A 26,048-nucleotide genomic window follows, 5' to 3' on the forward strand; every position below is an offset into this window, starting at 1 on the left:
TGGAGGCTGCCCCTGCACTGCTGGGGGGTGGGGGTGGTGGGAGACATGAGTGGGGGCCTGCTGGAGGCTGCCCCTGGTGGCTGGGGGGTGGGGGTGGTGGGACACATGAGTGGGGGCCTGGTGGAGGCTGCCCCTGCTCTGCTGGGGGGTGGGGGTGGTGGGAGACATGAGTGGGGGCCTGGTGGAGGCTGCCCCTGGTGGCTGGGGGGTTGGGGTGGTGGGACACATGAGTGGGGACCTGGTGGAGGCTGCCCCTGGTGGCTGGGGGGTGGGGGTGGTGGGACACATGAGTGGGGGCCTGCTGGAGGCTGCCACTGCACTGCTGGGGGGTGGGGGTGGTGGGACACATGAGTGGGGGCCTGCTGGAGGCTGCCCCTGGTGGCTGGGGGGTGAGGGTGGTGGGAGACATGAGTGGGGGCCTGCTGGAGGCTGCCCCTGCACTGCAGGGGGGTGGGGGTGGTGGGAGACATGAGTGGGGGCCTGCTGGAGGCTGCCCCTGCACTGCTGGGGGGTGGGGGTGGTGGGAGACATGAGTGGGGGCCTGCTGGAGGCTGCCCCTGGTGGCTGGGGGGTGGGGGTGGTGGGACACATGAGTGGGGGCCTGGTGGTGGCTGCCTCTGGTGGCTGCGGGGTGGGGGTGGTGGGAGACATGAGTGGGGGCCTGCTGGAGGCTGCCCCTGCACTGCTGGGGGGTGGGGGTGGTGGGACACATGAGTGGGGCCTGCTGGAGGCTGCCCCTGCACTGCTGGGGGGTGGGGGTGGTGGGACACATGAGTGGGGGCCTGCTGGAGGCTGCCCCTGCACTGCTGGGGGGTGGGGGTGGTGGGAGACATGAGTGGGGGCCTGCTGGAGGCTGCCCCTGGTGGCTGGGGGGTGGGGGTGGTGGGACACATGAGTGGGGGCCTGGTGGAGGCTGCCCCTGCACTGCTGGGGGGTGGGGGTGGTGGGAGACATGAGTGGGGGCCTGCTGGAGGCTGCCCTGGTGGCTGGGGGGTGGGGGTGGTGGGACACATGAGTGGGGGCCTGGTGGAGGCTGCCCCTGGTGGCTGGGGGGTGGGGGTGGTGGGACACAAAAGTGGGGGCCTGCTGGAGGCTGCCCCTGCACTGCTGGGGGGTGGGGGTGGTGGGACACATGAGTGGGGGCCTGCTGGAGGCTGCCCCTGGTGGCTGGGGGGTGGGGGTGGTGGGACACATGAGTGGGGGCCTGGTGGAGGCTGCCCCTGGTGGCTGGGGGGTGGGGGTGGTGGGAGACATGAGTGGGGGCCTGCTGGAGGCTGCCCCTGCACTGCTGGGGGGTGGGGGTGGTGGGAGACATGAGTGGGGGCCTGCTGGAGGCTGCCCTTGGTGGCTGGGGGGTAGGGGTGGTGGGACACATGAGTGGGGGCCTGGTGGAGGCTGGAGGTGGAGGCTGCCCCTGGTGGCTGGGGGGTGGGGGTGGTGGGAGACATGAGTGGGGGCCTGCTGGAGGCTGCCCCTGCACTGCTGGGGGGTGGGGGCCTGGTGGAGGCTGCCCCTGGTGGCTGGGGGGTGGGGGTGGTGGGAGACATGAGTGGGGGCCTGCTGGAGGCTGCCCCTGCACTGCTGGGGGGTGGGGGTGGTGGGACACATGAGTGGGGGCCTGCTGGAGGCTGCCCCTGCACTGCTGGGGGGTGGGGGTGGTGGGACACATGAGTGGGGGCCTGCTGGAGGCTGCCCCTGCACTGCTGGGGGGTGGGGGTGGTGGGAGACATGAGTGGGGGCCTGCTGGAGGCTGCCCCTGGTGGCTGGGGGGTGGGGGTGGTGGGACACATGAGTGGGGGCCTGCTGGAGGCTGCCCCTGCACTGCTGGGGGGTGGGGGTGGTGGGAGACATGAGTGGGGGCCTGCTGGAGGCTGCCCCTGCACTGCTGGGGGGTGGGGGTGGTGGGACACATGAGTGGGGGCCTGCTGGAGGCTGCCCCTGCACTGCTGGGGGGTGGGGGTGGTGGGAGACATGAGTGGGGGCCTGCTGGAGGCTGCCCCTGCACTGCTGGGGGTGGGGGTGGTGGGAGACATGCATTGTTGATCAGTAGTGCAAGGTGACATGTGGGTTGGCTGGGGGCATGCCCATGGTGGATGGGCTGCCTGCGGGACATGAGCAGGGGTGCAGGGTAGTCCCCCGTGGTGTGGGATGCCTGCAGGGGCCGTGGAGGTTGTGGAGCGTACACCTGGGAGGACCCACAAGGCCAATTCACATGTAGTACTCCCCAGAACCCCTGAAATACACGTACCCTGATGGAATAGCGTGTGCAACTTCCCGCTCACCCATGTAATACAAGTACCCTGCTCGCACTGGCCCATTCGCGTGTGGAACTTCCCGCGCACCCCTGAAATGCACGTACCCTGCAGAATTTGCGTGTGGAACTTCCCGCGCACCCCTGAAATACACGTACCCTGCTCGCACTGGCACAATCGCGTGTGGAACTTCCCGCGCACCCCTGAAATACACGTACCCTGCTCGCACTGGGACTATCGCGTGTGTAACTTCCCGCGCACCCCTGAAATATACGTACCCTGATGGAATCGCGTGTGGAACTTCCCGCGCACCCATGTAATACACGTACCCTGCTCGCACTGGCCCATTCGCGTGTGGAACTTCCCGCGCACCCCTGATATGCACGTACCCTGCAGAATTCGTGTGTGGAACTTCCCGCGCACCCCTGAAATACACGTACCCTGCTTGCACTGGGACTATCGCGTGTGGCACTTCCCGCGCACCCCTGAAATGCACGTACCCTGCAGAATTCGCGTGTGGAACTTTCCGCGCACCCCTGAAATACACGTACCCTGCTCGCACTGGGCCAATCGCGTGTGGAACTTCCCGCGCACCCCTGAAATACACGTACCCTGCTCGCACTGGGACTATCGCGTGTGTAACTTCCCGCGCACCCCTGAAATACACGTACCCATATGGAATCGCGTGTGGAACTTCCCGCGCACCCATGTAATACACGTACCCTGCTCGCACTGGCCCATTCGCGTGTGGAACTTCCCGCGCACCCCTGAAATGCACGTACCCTGCAGAATTCGCATGTGGAACTTCCCGCGCACCCCTGAAATACACGTACCCTGCTCGCACTGGGCCAATCGCGTGTGGTACTTCCCGCGCGCCCCTGAAATACACGTACCCTGCTCGCACTGGCCCATTCGCGTGTGGAACTTCCCGCGCACCCCTGAAATCCACGTACCCGGTATACACGCACACGTATTTTTTGTCAGCGGGTCCGTGTTTGTGGGTACCCCTTTGCACGTCATTTGTCCTGGAGGGCCACAGTATAGGACATTCATCATGGCAGTATATAGGTGCTATTTGTTGGCGCACCTTTTGGCGCACATTTCTTACAGCCGAAGAGACGCTACCGCCTGCTTTCTTGTGGCGGTCGTGTTTGTGCCTGTGCGCTGGTTTGAGCGTGCGCTTTTTTGCCCTATTCTATTCCATGAATACGTGTTGTAGGCTAGCGTGTGGGCATTCCGCGCACTTGTGCCCTGTACTTCCCCCGTGACGCCCACGTTTTGGCAAGTTGTTCCCCATTCCGAGTGTTACGCCCGTGTTCCGCCTACTTTTGTTGCGTGCGCCGCGCTATGTGCGATTTTCGCTCTGGCCTGTGCGATTTTCGCTGTGACCTGGCGCACGCTGTTAGATGGCCTGTGCGCCAACGTGCGCCGCGCACTTTTTTATCGCACATCCGCTGGTTTTCTCGCGCACGGACTTCCATGAATCGATTGCGCTGCTTTTCGTGCGATTTTCGCACTTGCACTGCGATTTTCGCTATTCCACTGCGATTCGCACGTTTTTGCCCACTTGCGCCGCGCTAATTATTCCATGAATCGGCCTGTAAATCGTTCTCATCTTGGTCAAAATGAGAAGGAAAAGAAAGATGAACTATTAATGCCTCTTTTTTTTTCCTTTACAGAAATGTAATAACGTTAGGTTCTAACCTATATTTCTGCTAGAAGGATTTTATTCTTTATTCTCTGTTTTTCTTTTCTTTTCGCCTTTTTTTTCTTCCCAACTTCTTCTCATTTTTCTATATTATTTTCATTCTTCTTAAGTCTCTATTCTTTTTTTTTGATTGTTCTTCTTTTCTGTACTGTTTTTCTATCATCCTTGCTGATTGGTAATGTACCATGTACAAGCTAAAACGTTTCTATGGAAACTAATGCTAATACAAATATTAAAAAAATAAAAATATGCTTGCAAAGTATAAAAGGTGCTCACCTTTTAAACCCAGCAATATGTCGTGAAATATTCTCTGGAAAACTAAATGTGAGCAACATTTGTGATGTCATCTTTGATGTCCTGGGTGTTAGTCTCAGCAGTGCATGGTGGTGGCGCGAGTTATGGTTGCTTAGCTTACCATAAAACACATTTCTGAGGATTTTCAATTTTTTCTTCTAACCATAGCGTCCCTTTAACAACATTTTTTAATTGAATTTCATAGGTTTTTATTAGTGCAACTTAACTATAACGTCCCTTTAACAAAGTGTTTTCAGTGAATATATATATATATATATATGTATGTTTGTAGAGCCTTGATTGGACATTCCGTTATTTTGGACTGTTTTACTTCAATGTTTGGATTACTACTGACCCACATGCGCACTTCCTCTTGAGAGTATCAACTTGGTTACGCTTAGCTTGTACTAACCGATTTCGTAAGTGTGGATGTTGCAGCATGTGAAAATATGCACTTGAAACCAAAGTTGTCTCTTTTGGGTCACTTGGCCAACATACTGTTAATTCTTTCATTAATTGTAACACCAAGTTTGTGGTCTACTGCATAATTTGCACATGTGGCCTCAAATATATAGGTAGCACAATTTGCCCACTTAAGATTCGCATCAGGGAACACCTTGCCACCATCGGCAGCCAAGAAGCAAAATACCCTTTGGCTGTCCACTGGCAAACCCAGCACCAACTTGACAGCAAGGACCTGATTCGCAATGTGGGGCTAGCCAAGGTTTCCTTGCCCCAACGAGGTGGTAATTTACAGCTTAAGCTACGCCAACTGGAAGCACGACTTATCTCTAAATACCGCACTGTCTATACTGGCCTTAAGTCCGATCATGAATTTGCGGTGTTTCTTTAAAACATGTATGTTATTTTGCAAAATACCAGGGTCTTTTTTGTGAAGCTTGGGTGCCCTGGATTTGCACCGTTGCACTGCAATTTTTGCATGATTATTGTTTGTGTTTGCAAAATATGCACCATATATATTATGTGTGCCTTAGAGCATTTCATCAGTTTGTGATGGTTTACTGTGTAAAAGCACATGCCAAATGTGTAGTACAGTGAAATTCCAGTACATTTAATTGCCAAGTACGGATCGCCCTTAGGCCTTTGGCAAATTGATAAATCAGAATGGGAGTTTTTACCCCGATTGCCTCACCTCAATGCCTTTTTGCAACCATTGATTTTATCCCCCTAAATTTGGGTTTACTTCATCTGCTAATTTGGCTTTCTCTTTTTATTTCCTTCCTCTTACTTCTATCCGTCGTGAGAAATTGGGTTGCTCTGGCCCATACTGGGTATGTTTCTTAGCCTCTCTTTACTAGTTCAAAATGGCACCCACATTTTCACCTGGTATTGTCAGGCCCTAACGTAGTCCCTTTTCTAATTGTTGGGATACGTTTTTAATTAACACCATGCTCCTGCATTCCGCGTCTGAGCCATTTGTTCTTGTCCACTTGCACACGCACAGGTAAGGTGTTATTCGCCACGATCCCTTGGTTTCTATATAATTTGTTACTGTCTTCAGCGGCCACGTTCGCTCGCGGTACGTTGACGCTGCAGCCTGTACTAATACACAGCATTCGTTTCTATTGTAAAGTTGCACTGAGCCACTGGTACCTTTTATTTTAGCACAGTAGTCAACTCTCTGCGAACCTAACAGTGCCTCTTTGGTTGAATGTCTGAACAATCAGACCTTCATAATTTTGATAGGGTTGCATCCCTTAGATCAACATTTGGGTATTCACCTTCTATAAAACTGGCGCTATGTGAGGGTTAATTGGTAATTGCTTGGTCTTGTCCAATTACTTTGGCTAAATATGGCTTTGATTTACCTTTCTTCTCCATAGTTTCCCCTGCCGAAATTGCAAAGCTTTAGAGGTATGGTTTCTTTACTTTTCAAAGCTTACAATTGAAATTCTTTACGTGTATTTTTGCCACTCTACTCACTGGGGCTTAGCGCTCCCTTCTAATTTGGTTTTTCTTCCTCTCTTCCTTTTCTAAAATACATGGGCAATTCTTGCCTTTATGTTTTGCATCCATCTTCCTCCAAACAAGGTACCTTTAAATTAATCCACATTCCATGGTATTTGTCATTAAATGACACTGCTCGCGCTGTATACCTTATGTCTTACTAATAGATTGTTGTATTTCTCCCTTTTCTTTTCCCCCTCCTTGTTTTTCTTGTCAATTCCCCCTTCCTTAATTCCATTTATTTGCACCCTATTTTTCCCCTTTTTTTTCTATTTTTTGGTACTTCATTATGTTGTGTAAACTGTTTGCTGCACTAATTTAATTTGGAACCTGCTGTTCAACTGGAATATTTGAATGGCCTTGTTTGACTTACTGCCCCCTGTGCCCCTTTGTATCTGTTGTCATGGCACTTATGAATGTTTGTTTTACCTTATTTTCTGCTGCAATATGTGCAATTTAAATTTGATATTTATCAGCCTCAGATGAAGAGCCGGGTTTGGCGCGAAACACGTGTCAGGCTGACAATGCTACATCAATAAATACAACTCTGTATTTTCCAAAAACCTTTTGCATCTTTGGCGCAGTGTGTCTGGGCAATTCTTAGTCTATAGGCAACATAGGGTTGGAGCTTGGAGTGAGTATGTCTGACTTTACCTCTACACTACCATTTAATTAGGATATAATGGTTGACCGGGTGTAAGGGGGGGACACATAAAGGGGCACTATCCTCAGTTGTACTACAATGATAAATAACATATACACTGTAATTATATCATGCCAGCATATTACAAATACTGTACACGCTCCATACTGTACCTATAATTACTATACACATATTAGTATACTATGTGTTGCCAGTGGGCAGATTTAGGTGAGCATGGCCTATGGCAGATATCCCAGGACGTCATCATGTGACTGCACCCGTTTGGCATGGCGATGTGTTCCAGGACAGTGCCTGTCACCGTGGACAGTTTTAAACTGCATTTTCGGCCAATTCAGGATGTTTCAAGTTGAAAGTTTACCCTTCCAGAGGCCCTATACCAATTCTTATTTGATCTATCATCTTTTGACAAATTTCCAAGGCCTATTTTCGACTCGGTAGTCTACAGACAGTCTCTCGGTAAACCACGGGCAGTCGCACGGTTTCCGGACGGTTCCTCTGTAGGGACCCACCCATTACTTTTAGTCATTCTCAATCTGGCTATCCAGTAGAGAGCATCAGGAGTGACACCTGCCTTGCAGACCAGCTTTATTTTCACCAATGGCATCTGTCATAGCCATCCCCGCTTCCCAGGCTCAGCCACCTCCACAACCACCAATTGGAGGGCCTGGACAGGGGAACAGGCAAAGTGATGTGAAGGAGGATGACGAGGAACAGGAATATGAGGCAGAGGAAGTGCCTACCTCCAGTGCCCAGAGAGAGTCCTGGGTGTGCCGGTTTTTTACCACCATTGGTGGTATCCCAAAAGCTTGGGCTGCCCAGGTGAAATGCATTGAGTGCGCGATCATACGTAGTCACGGTAATCCTGTGCAGTACTCTTTTTGAACCACCTCCATGTGCCGCCACACTCAATTCAACCATTCTGGTGCTCTGAGAAAGGCTGTTCCTTTCTCAGGGAGAAGCAGGTTGACGTCTTCTACCTCATCTCCCACAACTGCTCCTGCCACCACACAGGGTACTTCTCTGGGCAGTGGCTCCCATTGGCTGCCTCACAGGCCATACAGGATGTTGTCGATCCTTACCTTTCGAGGGTCACAGTATTCTGTTTATACTGCGACACACAGCTCTGCACGGGGGCAGTTTTGGGGTGCTTTCGAGTCTTTTGTCAAGCTTCACGAGAAACAATACCCCCTACCTTAGATTTATGGCACACCCAATATCTTCCCCTGTTCACATGCCCCTCCGTATCTTTAGTTGGTGCCCCTTCTCTTCCTTCCGACCCCACCTTTTTTGTTCAAAATGTGTCACTCTTAAAAGAACATGTAAAAAAAAATATGTGGGGTTTTATATACTGAAATTCTAATTATATTAATTATTTTTTCTAAGTGTCACAAAAACTTCTTCTAATTTTGTTTCTATTTTTCCTTTTTATTTACTACAACTACTAAACATATTTCACTACATATTTCAAATGGTCACAAAAACTATTTCAGTGCATGTTGCATATTATATTAAAACGAAAAATCTGATTTCCAACATCAGTCAAATGCACTCCATCTCCTCAATAAAAATGAACAGTATCAAACTTGAATTTTTTCATAGTGAAAACATGTCATTTCAACATCCAGCAAAAAAGCCCATACAGCTGTGTTTACATTGTGCCTTGCTTTCTCGACTTTGGGCAAAATAAATTATAACGTTTCCACTATCCGAGAAAAAACAATCTTAGAACATGAAAACCGTTCCTTTAACGTTGCAATTGTATCCTTCATAGCAAACTGTAGGACAATTCCAGTGACATAGCCAAAACTGTTGCGTCCATACTAAAATACAAAGATGTCTGCATACTTCAAAGTAATGATACTTACGTAAAGCAGGACCCTTTCCGCCCCCTTCATTCCTCGGACTCCATACCTGGAATCTTCAAATTCTTCAAATCCAAGATTGATATGATATGATATGATATGGCATTTATAAGGGGCCTATACACAAGTGTTTCAAGGCATGACAAGGCAACGGAGGGGGAACAAAAAAGGGGCGACAGACAACGATCTTACTAGGCCAGGTGTCATTCAGATTGCACCAGCGCATTGGAAGGGGGAAGGGAAAAGTGCAAGCGGTAAGGGAGAGGGGAAAGTGAAGTACATGCGATAGTAGAATAAATTAGATAAATAAAAAGGGCCAGCTGGTGGCAGGTGCAAGGTAAGTGCAGACATAAGTGCTGGTAGGGGGACTGTAGGGAGACAGAAAACAGTCCCCAGGTGCAGGGGTTGCCGGGGAGGCAGTGCAGGTATGCAACTGCCGGGGCCTGGGCCCAAGATCAGGAAGGGTGGACAGGTAACCAGTGCAGTTGCAGCCAGGAATTCAGCAGGGGAGAGAGGGAGAGAAAGCAGAAGCAAAGAGGAAAGTTGTGAGGTGCTTCCGGAAGTTTCAGGAAGGCTGTTCCAGAGGGAGGCCCCTGCCGAGGAGAGAGATCTACCACCAACTCATTGCTTAGAAAAGCGACTGACCCAGAGGGAGTTGGAGGCGGATGAGCGAAGAGCTCGAGAAGGATGATATTTGGGAAGAGAGAGTTGAAGGTATTTCGGCGCCAGGCCCCAGAAGGCCTTGTGGACAATGCAGAGGCTTTTGAACTTAATCCTCTTAGCCACTGGGAGCCGGTGCAGAGATTTCAGTCCTGGAGAGATACGATCCCTGGGCTTGAGGCCAAGGACAAGTCTCCCAGTCCTGTTCTGGATAAGTTGCAGAGGGCGAAGAGTAGAGGCAGGCAGATTTAGATATAGGCTGTTACAATAGTCCAGCCTAGAGAGAACCAGGGCTCTGGAGACGGTGAGCTTCTGGGGGAAGCAGAGGAAAGGAAGAATACCTCTGAGGAGGTGCAGCTTGTAGTGTGATTTCTTAGAGATGTCAGAGCTGTGAGGTGAGAAGGAGAGTGTGGAGTCGAAGATGACTCCAAGGTTTTTAGCCTTGCAGGTGGGAGCAGGAAGAGGGCCAAGAGAGACCGGCCAGAGAGCTGCAGGGAACTGGGGAGTGCGTGTGCTGATGAGTAGAATCTCAGTCTTACTGGCATTAAGGCAGAGGTCATTGGCGGCACACCACACCTGGATAGCAGACAGACAGTCAGAGATGAGGTAAGGAGAGGAGAAGGCCGAGGATAGCCTGAAAATGAGCTGGGTATCATCTGCATAGCACTGAAAGTTGGGGCAGAGAGCGGCGAAGCGGTGGTCAAGGAGTGCCATGTACTGTTTGAACATCCAGGGAGAGAGGTTAGATCCGTGGGGGACACCACAGGTAGAGAAAAAGATATCGGAGAGAAAGGACCCAAGTTGGACCTGGGAGGGTGTCAAGTTTGACTTCCTCGGCGTGTAGAGATCTCACATTCCAAACCGCTTCCTCCTCCTCACCTGAATCTTCGGGCGTGGATTCCTGTCTTCGGTCTTTTTTCTTTTGACCCATGCTCTTCTTTTTGGTGAAGAGATACAGCCTCCCTCGAATGGAAGCCACTCTGACCCCTTACTGAAAAAAAGGAATACAGAGGACCCCCCTCCGACAGAGCCAATGAGTGGAAAAAAAGCAAGAAGCTTAAAAAAAACCTCTATCTTAATTGTGTTTAAGGCAACTCTTTGTCGCAGAATGTTCCAGGTTAGATGCAGTCACTGTTATCTGGCGTGGATGACTTATGCAGTCTCTGTAGACTGGCGTGGCAGATTGGTCAAGCCTCTTTGTCCAAAGAAGATAAAGTGAGATGATGATAGGTCCAGAAAAACCAGCATAACAGTACATGGATTCTCAGAGGGCACGGATTGAACCATCCAAACACCAGGCAGAAAATACTCCGAAGGACAGTTCCACCTGATGGGTAACCGGATCCAAAACAAAGGAAAAACAGCAAAGGGAGGCTGAAAGGAAGAACCGTGCAGAAGGCAGGAAGCAGTGGCAAAGGAGGACAAAAAGAAGACAGAAGCGCACCAAGCGGTGAAAATAACGGTAAGTACGAAAAATACAGAAGAAGGAAAGAATTGAAAAAAAATAGGAGCAAGAAGGTAAGAAAGGCGGGGGAAGCGAGTAGAGCAGCTGACTCAGCCAAAGCAGAGCCACGGAACAGAAGAGACGAGAAGACAAAAACGATGAGCGATACTGCAATGGAAAGAAAGACAAAAGTACTGAAGCAGAAAGGAGCGGGGCAAGACCAGAAATGGAAGGTATGCACTAGGGAGGAAGCAAAGGGAAAAAATATAGCAAGAACACAGAACGAAGAAGCACTAGCGTCTAGACCCAGCGCAAAACGAAGGGGTTACAATGCTTTGAGCCAAAACGGGGGCGGGGTTAAATGCGGAAGTAAAAGCAGGAGAGAAAAAGACTAGAACGGGGAACAAAGGAAGAAAGCAGAATAGAATGGAACCATTTAAATGGCGGTGGAGTCAGAAGCAGCCCCAAAGACACCAGGTGGGCAGGCGTGAGCAGCGCATGACAGAGGGTCAGTCGGAGAGGAAAGAAGTCAGCCACGTAAAAGCCTGACTGGTGATACTGTTGTAGACTCATAAGATGTAAGTGGAGAATGCCCTCCATGGTGTTTTCTCCTGTGTGCTGAATCCCAAGTATGATGTCATGGAATGTTGATGACAGTGTTCCTAGTTGGGGTTATCTAAGTGTTCTAATGTTGTCAGTTGGAGAAAGAGCTGAAGGAGAGGAGTCTCTACATTTTGGGGGTCTTCTTCCTTTATTAAATAATAATTAAAACCTTAATATCACTTACCTGTCTGTGCCAGCCTCTTCATAACAATGGCGACGAGGATGGGATGAGGTGGCCACAGCGGACAGGCGAAAGAAGACCCCCAGCCAGCCGTACCTGTTTTGCTCCTGAAGGCCGCTGAGGGACCCCAGAGCCCGGGCGAAGAGCAGCGGCGGTCCCACCCTAGCCAGCAGGAGCCGCGGTTCGCCGTGGGCTGCTCCGCATCATCTGTGCGTTGAGCGGCCCCCCAGCGCGAATGACAGGACGACTGTCGAGGTCCATCAGCGTGGAGTGGCCCGCAGAGGGACAATCGGTAATGCCCCAGAGCCCGTGTGAATAGAAGCGGCCCAGCCAGGAGGAGCCGTGGGTCGCCGTGGGCTGATCCGCACCTTCCGTGCGGCCGCCTACCCTTATAAGTGTCACCTGGAGACGTGCTGGACAGGCGCCATCAGCGCGGGGGGGGAGGTTGCTCCGCTGGTCCCTGGCGTTGAGTGGCCATCATACCCCGCTACCAAGTAAGTGTACATTTTGTGTCACGCCGCCGCGGATTCCCACGCGGGCCATCCCCACGGTTTTCTTTACTTCAAGCAGGAAGGAACACTGTTCGAGCTGAATTACCGTGTTACTCATAATAGAGGGACAGGTTGCATCAGGGGGGGCTTTTACCGTAGCACATGTAATAGAGAGTCAATCACAACTAATATAGCACTGTTTTGGGTACAGTGCTACTGCAAGTCATTTGAGAGGGTGGAAACTGAACTGTAGCGGCAAAAAGGGACTCCAGTGACTGTAAAGGTATCCCAGCATCAAAAAGAAAAATCCAGTTGTGACAACTCAACAGATTTGAGTTTTTTTTCTTTTTCAACAAGAGCACGCTCAATCTCTGAAATAGAATTGTGACTTGAAGACATGGCAGCTTTACCTGGCATATCTGGACCACCCATATTTATGCCCACGCCAGGGGCGGCAAAAATTCCTTGGCCCCGATGGCGCAAGGGCTTTATGCCTTATATGAAGGCAGCCGGGGGAACGGCATATTCCAGCGAAAGGAAATTAGCGTTATTGCTTCATTTTTTGGGGTATGAAGGCCAAAGAATTTTTGAGACTCTCCCTCATTTAGCAAGTGATGGAAGCGGGGATGAATTGAATGATTTCGAGTCAGCTTTGATGACACTAGATAAACATTTCAACCCAAAAAGAAGCACGATCTTGGAACGTTACAATTTCCGCATGCGCATACAAGCCCATGGGGAGTCTGTTGAAGACTATGTAACTGCCCTTCGTCATCTGGCTCTAACGTGTAAGTTTCAAGGAAGTTTTTACGAGCACATTCGTGATCAATTCATGACGCATTGTCGGTCAAATAAGATACGCGAGGAACTGTGGCTGAAGGACGAGCCGAACTTGGACGAGGTATTGGACTTAGCCAAACGTGTAGAACATTCGCTGGCATGTGTTGCCAAACTATCGAAGGCTGAAGGAGGAGATTCTAAAGAAGCCAAGCCGGAAGTATTGAAGGTGAATGAAGGGAAGTACAAGAGGAAGGGAAGAAACAAACAGAAGGAGAGGAGCAATGTAGAAGAAAGAAGAAATCAAGAGTCAACGCAAAGAGAAGATAAAAAGGATGAGAGGTTGTGCTATAGGTGCGCCAGTGCGACTCATTTTGCTTCTTCAGTGGTGTGTCCAGGGCGGAAGACGATCTGCAATAAGTGCAAGAGGAGAGGACACTTTGCGACGTGCTGCAAGAACTATCAGTTTAGCCAAATCAATCAAAAGAAAGTCCTATACGTGAATGAGGAGGAAGAAGGGAGGTCATCAGAAGATGACACCGTAATGACTTTGCAAAATGTCATTGTGAACACTGTCAATGTTGTTGGTAGGGATGATATCCCGGATGATTGTGAGCGCCCGTATACTGTTGTGACTGTGAATGGATGTAAAGTGTCGATGATGGCTGATTCGGGGTCGAAGATCACTTTGATATCCAAAAGCGCATTTGAGGATGAAATGAAAGGGGCAGTGTCAACATTATCGGTGCCAGACATAAGTCCAGGGGGATACAACCAAGAAAAGATTGATTTGCTGGGGTATGTTTGGAGTAAGTTGGAATTTAAAGGACGATGCTGTGAAGGGAAAGTGTATGTGACAAAGAAGGGCCAATCTTTGCTAGGATGGAGAGAGCAAAATAATTTGGGGATCAGATTAGATCCCAACCATCCTGATCAAGTTTTACATGTAGCAGAAGTGTGTTCGACATATAGCAAGTATGTGAAAGAGCATAGGAAGGTGTTTGACGAGACATTGGGAAGAGTGAAGGGATTTCAGCATCAGATATTGTTGAAGAGAGGCAGTGTTCCCACCGTGGCGAAACTCAGGCCCGTCCCTTTTGTGTTAAGGGACAGTGTAAAGAAGGAGTTGGAGAAACTTCTTAAATCAGGTGTGATTGAAAGAGCAGGGGGGGTCGAGTGGGTTTCCCCGGTCGTCGTTGTGAAGAAAAGTTCAGGGGATCTGAGGCTGTGCGTGGATATGCGCGAGTTGAATAAGTGTGTATTGGTGGACAGGCACCCACTACCCAACATGGGTGAATTGTTAACCATGGTGGGTGGAGGGAAGTACTTCTCCAAAGTGGATATGACGTCAGCCTATCATCAGGTGGAGTTGGAGGAGGGATGTAGGAAAGTCACAGCGTTTGTGACACATGAAGGTGTGTTTCAATTCAGGAGGATGCCCTTCGGGTTAGCATCTGCTTCCTCAGTGTTCCAGAAAATTATGGATCGCTTGTTGAAGGGGGTGAAGGGTGTTTTCTGTTTTCAGGATGATGTGTTGGTGTGTGGAGTGACATTGGAGGAGCATGACAGGAATTTGTGTAAGGTGTTGAAGATATTCGAGGAGAGAGGGATAACACTTAAGGAAGAGAAATGCAAATTTGCTGTGACAAAAGTGGACTATTTGGGACATGAAGTGTCGGGAAATGGTATCAGACCTAAGGAAGAAATGGTGAATGCCATAAAGAGGATAGAAAGACCGATTGATAAGAGTGAATTACGCTCTTTTTTGGGAATGACAGAGTTTTATCAGAAATTTGTGGTAAATTATGCTGACAAAGTGCATGAGATGAGAAAGATTCTGAGGAAAGGTGCTGAGTTTGTGTGGAATAGTCAGTGCGAGGCGGAATTCAATGGTATAAAAGAAGAGATAAACTTAGCCCAACCCTTAGGTTGCTTTGACACAAGAAAGCCATCCATCATCACAGTGGATGCTAGTGAATATGGCTTAGGTGCGGTTTTATCCCAGAAACAAGACGATGGGTCTGAGGAGGTGATAGCTCATGCATCAAGGGGTCTCAAGGGAGCGGAAGTGAGGTATTCTGTTCTCGAGAAGGAGGCGTTGGCGTGTTTCTGGGCAGTGGAACGATTCAAAAACTTTGTGTGGGGTGTAGAGTTTGTAATTCGGACTGATCACAAACCGCTTAAAGCCATATTTGAGAACAAGGGCCTTGATAAGATTTCCCGCAGGGTGGCAGGATGGGTCACCAGAATGCAAACACATTGTTTCAAGATGGAGGTCATTCCCGGGAAGGACAACATATTGGCTGACAATCTGTCAAGGGTGAGAGTAATTGATTCTGGTGTTGTGGAAGATGAAGAAATGGAATTAGTGTTTGTCAACACAGATGGTATAGTGTCCAAACAGGAGTGGTTGGAAGGGATGAGGAGCGATGAGAACATAAATAAAATAGTTCTGTATGTTGTTTCTGCCACATGGCCAAAGAAAGTGGAAATAGCGGAAGGCGCAAGGCCGTATTGGGAAGTGAAGGATGAATTGTCGGTCATCGATGGGGTATTGTTCAGATGGGGAAGGGCTGTGGTTCCAGTTGGATTGAGGAAGAGAGTGATAGAGTTGGCACACAGTGGTCATATAGGAGTTACCAAAACCAAGGGTGTATTGAGGGAAGACTATTGGTGGCCGGGTTTTGACAGGGAAATAGAAAATTGTTTAGAAAATTGTCAATTTTGTGTCAGGAGTGGGAAGGGATCTGTAGCTAAGAAGCAACCGTTTGTGGACGTGGGCCTTCCGTCTAGGATATGGAGTGATCTCGCCATGGATATCCTTGGTCCTGTGGAATTGGGGTATGGACGTGGAAAATTCATAATACTGGTGGTGGATCTGTTTTCCAGATGGGTGAATTTTAAAATTGTGAGAGATGTAACAGGAGAAAGCATGATAAAGACTTTGCAAGAGATATTTTCCAATGAAGGTCTGCCGGAGAGTTTGTTGACGGACAATGGTCCCCAATTTGTAGGGGGGAACTTCACCAGCTATTTAAGGAAATGTGGTGTGCATCACAAAAGGACTTCATTATATCATCCTGAATCCAACGGTGTAGTTGAAAGGATGAATAGGTGTGTGATGGAGAGTATTCGCATGGGGGAAGAGTGCGGATTGGATGAGTTGGCTGTGATACAGAATAGGATATGGGCCCTAAAGATGGCGCCTCATTCTACGACAGGTCTGTGCCCGTTTGAGCTTATGAGAGGCAGGAAGCCATATTCCATGGCGTGTCCACCGTGGCTGGGCAGGAGTAGGGAAACAGATCTGGTTATTGACGAAGTAAGAAAGTCATTGGTGAGGAAGAAGTCTGAATGGGTGGCGCGTGAAAACCTGAAGAGAGGTAAGAAAGAGTTGCGTGTAGAGTGTGGAGATTGGGTTAGGATCAAGAAGGGAATTGTGAAGAGGAAAGGAGAGTCTCTTTATTCGGATCCAGTCAGAGTTGTAGCGGTCATGAAAGGGGCCGTACGTGTGTCTGGAGGGCAAGTGTGGAATAAAGATAGAATTGCTGCAGTCAAGAGAGGGCATATTTAGTATGTGTGTCGAGAACTGGACCAATTTATGTGAGTTATTGTGGTCGTCTACATGACACCCTTAAGTTATTTAGTGTGATCGGATGTTGGATTATATAAGTGAAGTTAAAAAAAAAAAGGGGAGATGTGTTGTAGACTCATAAGATGTAAGTGGAGAATGCCCTCCATGGTGTTTTCTCCTGTGTGCTGAATCCCAAGTATGATGTCATGGAATGTTGATGACAGTGTTCCTGGTTGGGGTTATCTAAATGTTCTAATGTTGTCAGTTGGAGAAAGAGCTGAAGGAGAGGAGTCTCTACATGTTGGGGGTCTTCTTCCTTTATTAAATACTAATTAAAACCTTAATATCACTTACCTGTCTGTGCCAGCCTCTTCATAACAGATACCCAGGTTATCACGGAGACGGTTGAGCAGGATGACATGGTTGACAGTGTCAAAGGCACACGCAATTCACACTGCTCACAGTACACCTTTAACCAATTGATCCAAGAATCGCCCACCCTCCAGACCCTTTCCTTCCTCAAAGCTATAGCCATAGACATCTTCACTCCACACAACAAAAATAACTCTTGCTACCCAGGCTTCCTGAACACCACAACCAGGAAACCTAATTGTCTAATCCCTGATGTCCACAGACGTCTATAGCACAAAATAGCTGTCTGCCCTTTTTACTTTTATGTTTGTAACACTCCCTTATTGGATGCTTTCAAACAGTAACACATCCATCCACCTATCACATCCAAAAACTCTACATGTAACCCTGTAATCACAGTTCAAAACTTCAGATGTACTCGTGAACTCTCAGAGTACATATACCCTGTTAATCAGAGCCACCTGCATTAAGAAATACTATTTGCACATTCAAAAACATCTGCATCTAGCACGACATAGCACAGGTATGGTCATGTTTTTTGAAGTATATTTTCAACACTTTTTGATCATGCACTAGGCATGGACTTTGGCACAACACTGGCCAATGACCACAATTGTTGGCAGTGCCCACTATATATTCTAAAATATAAATGGGCCACTAGCCATGACTATTGACCTTGAACATTTTGTACATCTTTTGGCCATGTCTACTGTATATTTTAAAATAATAAAATGCAATAAGTGATGGCCTTCGGCTGAGCCCATTGTATGTTATACCGCACTAACCAGCCACTAGCTAAGGCATTTGACCGTACCCACTGTATATTATATACACTAAACAGCCACTAGCCATGGTCTTCAACACAATACTAGCCATTGGCCTCACCCTTTGGCTTGGCTGACTGTATATTCTAACATATAAATTGATACTATCTATGGCCTTCAGCCATGACCACTGACTACAGCTTTCAACATTGCCCACTGCATATTTTAAATCAGTGATGGGCTACTAGGCAAGGCTTTTAACCATGCACATTGGTATTTGAAAACACTAACCAAGCCCTAGCTATGGACTTTGGTGCTTGCTGTGAACATAGCCTTTGTCATGGCCAAGTTCACGGCCTACATTTTTATTAAGGTGATCAATGTTTTCATGAGCTAACTTATAAATTATGTTATGTCTAATACCATTATTGATGTAATCAGTTATATAACATGTAATTAATGCTGTCACCAGTGATGGCAACAGTGATGTGATGTGTAATGTCATCAGTGTTCTCATACAACATGTAATTAGTGATGTCATCAGTGATGTAATCTATGATGTCATCATTGTGGTCATAGGCTGCACAACAGGGGGCGTGAAGTAAAGGTGGATTTAGCTGAATTTAAAGGCTTTTGTTGCGCTTGAGTTCTAACCTTAACGTCACTGCAACTAACGTTTTTTCTAGAATGTCCAAGTTTGGAACATTTTTTTGCTCAGATTACCTTCCCTGCAATTAAAGTTTTTTCCTTGAATTCCAAGGGTTTTGTTATTCCATAGAGTTTTAGAATCCTTCCAGGCCGCTAGCATGGCCTTCGGCCATGGCCAGTGGGCACGGCCACTCAATATTTTCAAACACTTGCAAACCATTGCTTAAAGACCTTCATCAATCATAAACGGGTGTTTTCCTGTTTTGACAATGGTATTTTTATGTATAAAAGATTGCAAGCTTTTAAGTTGGTAAGATAGCTCAGCGGGTAAGCACTCGCTGCTGCGATCTGAGCGTGACTTGCAGGTCACAGGTTCGAATCCCGACAAGGCCAACTCAGCCTTTCATCCTTCCCAGGTCGATAAATTAGTACCAATTTCGGTTGGGTGATATTGTATGTACATATGTGCTCTGTAAAGTGCATTGGATTAAGGCGCTATGTAAATAACACATCATTATCGTTATTTGCCATGGTCCACAAGCTTTGGTCAAGCAGCGTGCTCCAAGCCTCTGGTTCTATGGCCAGTCTATTGATGACTGTTGTGATACATCACATAATCCCAACTAACCACACAGAAATGACAAAAAAATGACTTGCTGGAAGAATAACATATGCCCAGGTACATTCTACACCCATAGCAAAAATCAAAAGTTAGCACCCATGAATATACACACAGTAAGTGAACATATATCTCAAAGTGAAATGTAGTTCAGTTGACCTTCCCATTAGAAGAAAGTTTGCAAGACAAAATATCATTGAACTTTTTTAAAAGTAATGAACAGAAGAAAAATAATATGAGAGAGGAAATGTTCCAATAAATATGCTTGTCTCAGTGGATCTATCACAAACTTTTGATTTAGTCAGGCAGAGTTATGGTCCACACTAAATACTTGGGGATGCCTTGCTGACATGCGTGAAGCAATCAAAGCAGTAGATTCTGATACAACAATACAAATCAAGTTAAACAAACGGGATGATTTGACAAATTCCATAAAGACAGCAGTTGGCCTTAAACAAGGATGTCGTTTAGCTCCTGCCATCTTTAACTTGTACACTTCAGATATGGGAGACTCTCTCAATGCAATCAGGTGTTTCCCACCGATCATTTCTGGGACCAATGTAAAAAGACTACTGTATGCTGATGATGTCGTACTATTTGATGAAACACCTATAGGCCCCCAGCGCCAACTGGATGCGTTGGCCAGTTTCCTAAGGGCAGTTTCCTACTCACAAATGACCTACGGATAAATACATCTAAATCTGTTGTGTTAGTCTTTGGCAAGAAAATGGGCAAAGTCATTAAGTTCAAGGGCTGGAATATAAGTGGAAAGAAAATCCAAGAAACCACCGAAATGACATACCTTGGGACATCCATAAATGTGAGTAACGACGACGCTCCCAGATAAGCAGCTCTGAGACGAAAAGTAAAGATGCTATCAGCACAGGTGAAACTCATCAAAACCAGATATTGTACATTTTCACTCGCCCAATTAATAGCATTTTACCGTATGAAAAGGATCCCTATTTTGACCTATAGGGCTGAATCTGCGCTTTAGTTGAGCTGGAAGGTCTGGCAAGTCCTACAGGGACTGTTTTGGGGATCATTTCCTGGGCTACCAAACTGTATGCCAATTGCAGCGATCCAAAAGGAACTAGGTCTCACCTCTTTAACCACAATTACGACTTGGAAGATGCTATCCTTTTATCAGAAGTGTTTGTTGCCTCCACCTGCAAGTGGATTTACCTTACTTGGGCAAGCACTCAAGATGAAAAAGGAGCAGCTACTCGTAGAATGGAGCGAGAAATGTGTGGTTTACTAAAATCGATTGGCGCAACAGAGAATCTGCTCATCGAAAATCCAGACCAGGTAAAAAGGCGACTGTACGATAACGATTGGATTGAGACCATGGACCTTGTGTCCTCATCAAAACTTTATGGAAAGCACTGTACAGCACTAAGTAAATGAGGAACTATTCCCCCATATTTGAGTAAGTTCCCCTCTACATTTTTACGACAGAAATTCCTAAGACTGTGCTTCAATTTATTCCCCACAAAGGAGATTCTAGAAGTAAGAAAAACTAAAGAAGCAAGAGACTATGGCTGCAGGCTGTGCGGCCATGAACTACAATTACTATGCCACCTGATTATGAATCGTCAAGCAGTGGACGACATCCGATTCAATTTACTATGAAAATTCTTTGTTGACAATCGATCTTTAATCAAAGACGACATTTGGCAACTTCTTTTGCAAGGGACTGGGCTGTCACTAACATTTGCTTTGCTTGTACTGGTGTCAATCATATTTGCGATGCTGGGGGAGAAAGAGAAAGACTAAATCGTTCTCATCTTGGTCAAAATGAGAAGGAAAAGAAAGATGAACTTTTAATGCCTCTTTTTTTTTCCTTTACAGAAATGTAATAACGTTAGGTTCTAACCTATATTTCTGCTAGAAGGATTTTATTCTTTATTCTCTGTTTTTCTTTTCTTTTCGCCTTTTTTTTCTTCCCAACTTCTTCTCATTTTTCTATATTATTTTCATTCTTCTTAAGTCTCTATTCTTTTTTTGATTGTTCTTCTTTTCTGTACTGTTTTTCTATCATCCTTGCTGATTGGTAATGTACCATGTACAAGCTAAAACGTTTCTATGGAAACTAATGCTAATACAAATATTAAAAAAATAAAAATATGCTTGCAAAGTATAAAAGGTGCTCACCTTTTAAACCCAGCAATATGTTGTGAAATGTTCTCTGGAAAACTAAATGTGAGCAACATTTTGTGATGTCATCTTTGATGTCCTGGGTGTTAGTCTCAGCAGTGCATGGTGGTGGCGCGAGTTATGGTTGCTTAGCTTACCATAAAACACATTTCTGAGGATTTTCAATTTTTTCTTCTAACCATAGCGTCCCTTTAACAACATTTTTTCATTGAATTTCATGGGTTTTTATTAGTGCAACTTAACTATAACGTCCCTTTAACAAAGTGTTTTCAGTGAATATATATATATATATATATATATATATATATATATATATATATATATATATATATATATATATATATATATATATATGTTTGTAGAGCCTTGATTGGACATTCCGTTATTTTGGACTGTTTTACTTCAATGTTTGGATTACTACTGAACCACATGCGCACTCCTCTTGAGAGGATAGCCTTACCTCGGCCACATTATCCCAAAAGTCGAAGGAGATATATCTCTTAACTGTGCCTGTTTCACTTTTATGATTGTGTTGGCTATTGATAGAAGTGTGAGCGCTAAGTAGAGTCTAATCATACTTTTTCTCCTGCATGGCAGAAGTCAGTTTGTTACAGAATTGCTGAGGGGCACAGTTATTTACCATCTGGAGTTCTATAAATATGTGAGGTGATGTTGCACTTGTGTTCAGTCAGAGTTAGTTCTTGAGTCAATGACTCCAACATCTTCTGTCACTGCGCAGTCTAGGTATTTGCCTTGTCTCAGACTGTTTTGCATACTCATATACCAAGCCCATTCTTCTGATTGTTGCACAGAAATGATTTTGATTGTGGTGTGGTATAGTATGTTATGGTATGGCACAGTCTGAGGTATTTTGTGTTTAAACATGCATTGGGTTTGCATGTCTGTCGCTCTACAGTGTCACAGGTATTTTGTGAACTTCTCACTGTGTTGCTGCAGACTTCTTGTACCGTGCTGCCTTTTCTTCATCATGAATGATATGTGCTGTTGACGTCTGTGTGTGGACTGGTGTAAGCATCACCTCACCTTGACAATTTAGTAGACCGAATTAAGAGTCTGTTTGTATATTGTGTAAACAATAGATTTCAGTATTTGGAGGGCACACTGGAAATGTAGCATAGCTGTGGGATATGTGGGAGGAACATTAATTTAGGCTTTAGTTATAAAATACAATAAAATGTGTGTAGGAACTGAAATGTAAAAAGAAGGAACCATTACAAACAACCTCCAGAATGCACCTTGCCTATCTTTCTGAAAGTTTATTTTGATAACTGTAGGGCTTTATAAGACTTGGGTATCTCATATTTAAGCATACAAGGAGTTGGTGTGTCCTCTTGTCACTGAACAATGTCAATGGGATTTTGCAAACTTACTAAACAGCGAAGACATATTTTACTTTTCTGCCTCTCTTTTATCATGAAGGATGTATGTAGTTGGTGTGTAGATGTTGTCAACTTCGCGTTGCTTTTATCCTTGTTTATGAGTCATCTCCTCTTGATATTATATTAGTCAAAGAAGGGGTCAGTTTGTATATCATAATCAATATGGTTAGGATCCTCCAGCGTCATTGATATCATTCATATTTTTTGTATGTTGTTTGTTTTTTCACAGTGTGTGAACAAATGGAATGGGTGACACAATGTGCATGCACAAAAACACGTGCCCACATGTTACCCTGCCAAAGTGATTAAATGAAGCACATGCTTTGCTTTGCCCGAATGGACGAATGACACCAGGTCATGTGCATGTCAAAGCCCATGCTTTCCTGCATCCGAATTAATTGGGCAAAGAAATGACTGCTGTAAAGCACATACCCGAGCTATGCATTGGGTACAGTGATGCATCAGGGAAGCAAGGGACGTTTACACTTTGCCTGAACACTTCACATGCTCAGTTAGGGAGGCATTTTGCATAGCTATTTTGCCACTGCTTCGTACCGTGATGCAATTTTGTGTAATGTAACGAGTAGCGAAATTCAGTGAATCACAGGCAGCAAATTCACAGGGTAGAATTGTGTCATTCCAAACTCCACCTTTCGCAGGTAGCACCCTAGAGACACAGGTACTACAACATACGACCTCTCCATTGCTCAGTGCTAAGTGGTTCAGGTCTAAAAGTATCAGTATTGTGGTAACAATCTTCGGTTATTCTACCAATAATTGCATTTGCCAGATTGATTGAAAAAAATAAAATATCCATTTCAATAGAGGTGTCATTTCATAAAATAGTACTTAGAAGATCATTATCGTCAACCAATATTTGATTGAGGTCATCACTAAAGTCGCAGGATGTTGTGGATTTAGAGAAACTCCTCCTTAATGCTGAAAAACATTATTTAAATTGATAACGATTCCCCATTCGACAATATTTGTGTTTTCCTGATTTATAGGGGAAAAAGGCCTCATTTACAAAAGCCTATTTCATGGGAAAACCTCTTTGAAAAACGCTTTGTAAATCAGACCCAAAGTGTATTGTCTGGCATTTCCAGGGAGAATGACATATTTTAAGTGTACATCCACTGAATAGAGCAGCAACTGAGGGCATGAAGATGCTTTCGTAAAATTGCTGAACCAATCTTGTTATCTCCTATTATGTTTTTAATAAAATCCAAATTAATTGTTATTCGATGGAATGTATCTATAATGCTCTAAAAATCAGAAAGAACATATTTCATGACCCAACGATTATGATTTATTTTTGTTTTGTTGACTTGCTCATCAGCATCATCATCAAATCTTTATTTTGAAGGTTAAACCCATCATAAAAGAGTACATAACGGGTTCAAAGAAAACAATTGTACACAAATATCAAAGCAATAAAAAACCCTGTACAGTCATTATAAAAAATGGTTAGTGAAGTCAAAACTGACAGCATGAATAATAATGATCCAGTACGTTTATTAAGATAGGGTAAATATAAGACCACAAATGCGTTCTATATCACGCAAGGCAAAGGCAAGATATGATGGCAGTTAACAACTGTCAACCAACAACATCATTACATCAGAGCACGCAATGGCATTCCATAATAGAACAACATTCAATACTGCACTATATCCCATTACACCGAGGGTTGGATACTAAATACGTTCCTTCTTATGGATAGCAATAACATTGAGAATTTCTCAAATCAAGAATAGCATGAAGCAAAGATTACAAATACAAACAGTTGTACAGGTGGCAACTGTTATAGTATGAAAGGCATAACAATGTACGATGGGCTAGATATTACTATGCTGGATTGTAGAATAACACAGATGCAGAAAAGGGTCACTTGTAGAGTGCATAGTCATCACATTTCGTGGGTCTTTTTCTCATGCAATCTGTAATACCCCCACCACTAGCATGCCCAGCAGCATCACGTGTTTCACTCTCGATGTCAGTGGGTTGATATCGTTTCCTGGTGCACAATTGGATGGGGTTCTCTGCTCACCTTTGGTGCTCTGTTCACCATCCCACTCAATCTCGTTGTCAATTGATCCTACCTTGTACCAACCACCCTGAACATGAACATCGCATTGTAACATGAACGCATTGTAACATGAACTCTCCACAACACGTTGCCTTTCTTTGGGGTGCCTGACAACAGTGCTTGGTTCATGCTCCTATGTTAACCATCACTTGTTGCAACATGTTTCTCGCCTACCTTAATCACTTTAATGGGTTCAAATTATTGTGAGCACCCTTTTGGTACTCAGAAGGGTGTTTCAATCCTCACAACATCATCCACTCTTACTGCTTGCTCCACCCTGAAACGCCCATTCTTCTGAACAACACAGTTATCCATCAATTAGGGTAAAGGTTTGCATTATCCTTCCCCTCATTATTTCGAACAGTTAAACCTTCTTCAATACGTGTGGGGTGTCATGGTGAGCAATCAACAATTCACGCATTCCATTTTTCCAATCCATGGCAGTCACTCCAGTCAACTGGGTAGACTCCTTAATTATCTGATTAGTGCGTTCGACTATCCAGTTTTCCCATGGGTTATATAAAGCAGTGCAGTGGTTCTCAATACTACCACCTAGTCCGAGATACTGCCTAATGTCACTCGACAATACCTATACACTGTTGTCAGATATGATTATCTTGGGCATCCCCTCCCTCGCTAAAAGCCTCTCCAGATAATCAATCACGATGCTTTTCGTGATACTTTCCACAAACTCCACATCAAACCACCTTGACGCATAGTCAACCACAACCATGGTAAACCTGTGCTCTCGCCCCAACCGGCTCATTGGATCTGTGAAATCAATTGCAACTTTCTGCCACCTCTTCTGAGGAATGTCCACACTGTCCACCTACACCTTCAGAGTTTTAAGGGATTTGTTGCTTAGACTGCAAGGCATGCACAAAGACTGCAACGCATGCACAGCCCCACTTTCTCATCTACCATGGCGTCCATGCCCGGCCACCAAAAATTGGCCCAAAGTCTCGTCTTGGATAAACCTTTACCCAGGTGTCCCTTGCAGAGGCGTAGCGAGGATTGCCTAACAAGAGGGACCTGAAGCTAATGTAGTTGGCTCACTGCAGTGATATTAACATCTGTCTGTAAATGCCCATACAGCGCTGCTGAGTGGGCATTTACAGATTTTGGGTGGGCCTTGCCCACTAAGGCCCTACCGTGTCTATGCTTCTGGTCCATTGCGGGCTTGTTTGGTCAATTCATGCTGCAGAGAGACAGGAGGAACCACCCTCTGTCACAGCTAAACCACACTCAGAACAGCTCAATTCATCTCTGAACTTATAGTACAGAGATCTTATAGATTCATCTGATTTCCAACCCTGCTTCAAGCTCTCTGTTGCTAACCTCATCTCATGGTCCTCTCTAACCACTTCCAACAAAAGCTCTTTTGAATAAGCATCAATCACTGTTGCTTTGACTTGCGCAATACATTCATCACATATATCAACCACAGGAACATAACTGTCTGAAGGAGCTCTAGATAAGCAGTCAGCTACATGTTTACATTGTCCAGGGACATACTCAACA

At 45.9% G+C, this 26,048-nt stretch overlaps 1 long non-coding RNA gene across 1 annotated transcript; it reads left to right on the top strand.

Annotated features, from left to right (window-relative positions):
* The first annotated feature begins 5,666 nt into the window (after window positions 1-5,666).
* LOC138569264 (uncharacterized) lies at window positions 5,667-6,844 on the top strand. Its single transcript, XR_011303193.1, has 3 exons — window positions 5,667-5,719; window positions 6,099-6,129; window positions 6,699-6,844. It is a non-coding gene; the product is annotated as an uncharacterized lncRNA (long non-coding RNA).
* Window positions 6,845-26,048: the final 19,204 nt, after the last annotated feature.

This window comes from Ambystoma mexicanum, chromosome 2q (assembly GCF_040938575.1).
Source record: "Ambystoma mexicanum isolate Mex_15411 chromosome 2q, UKY_AmexF1_1, whole genome shotgun sequence".
Classification (NCBI taxonomy): domain Eukaryota; kingdom Metazoa; phylum Chordata; class Amphibia; order Caudata; family Ambystomatidae; genus Ambystoma; species Ambystoma mexicanum.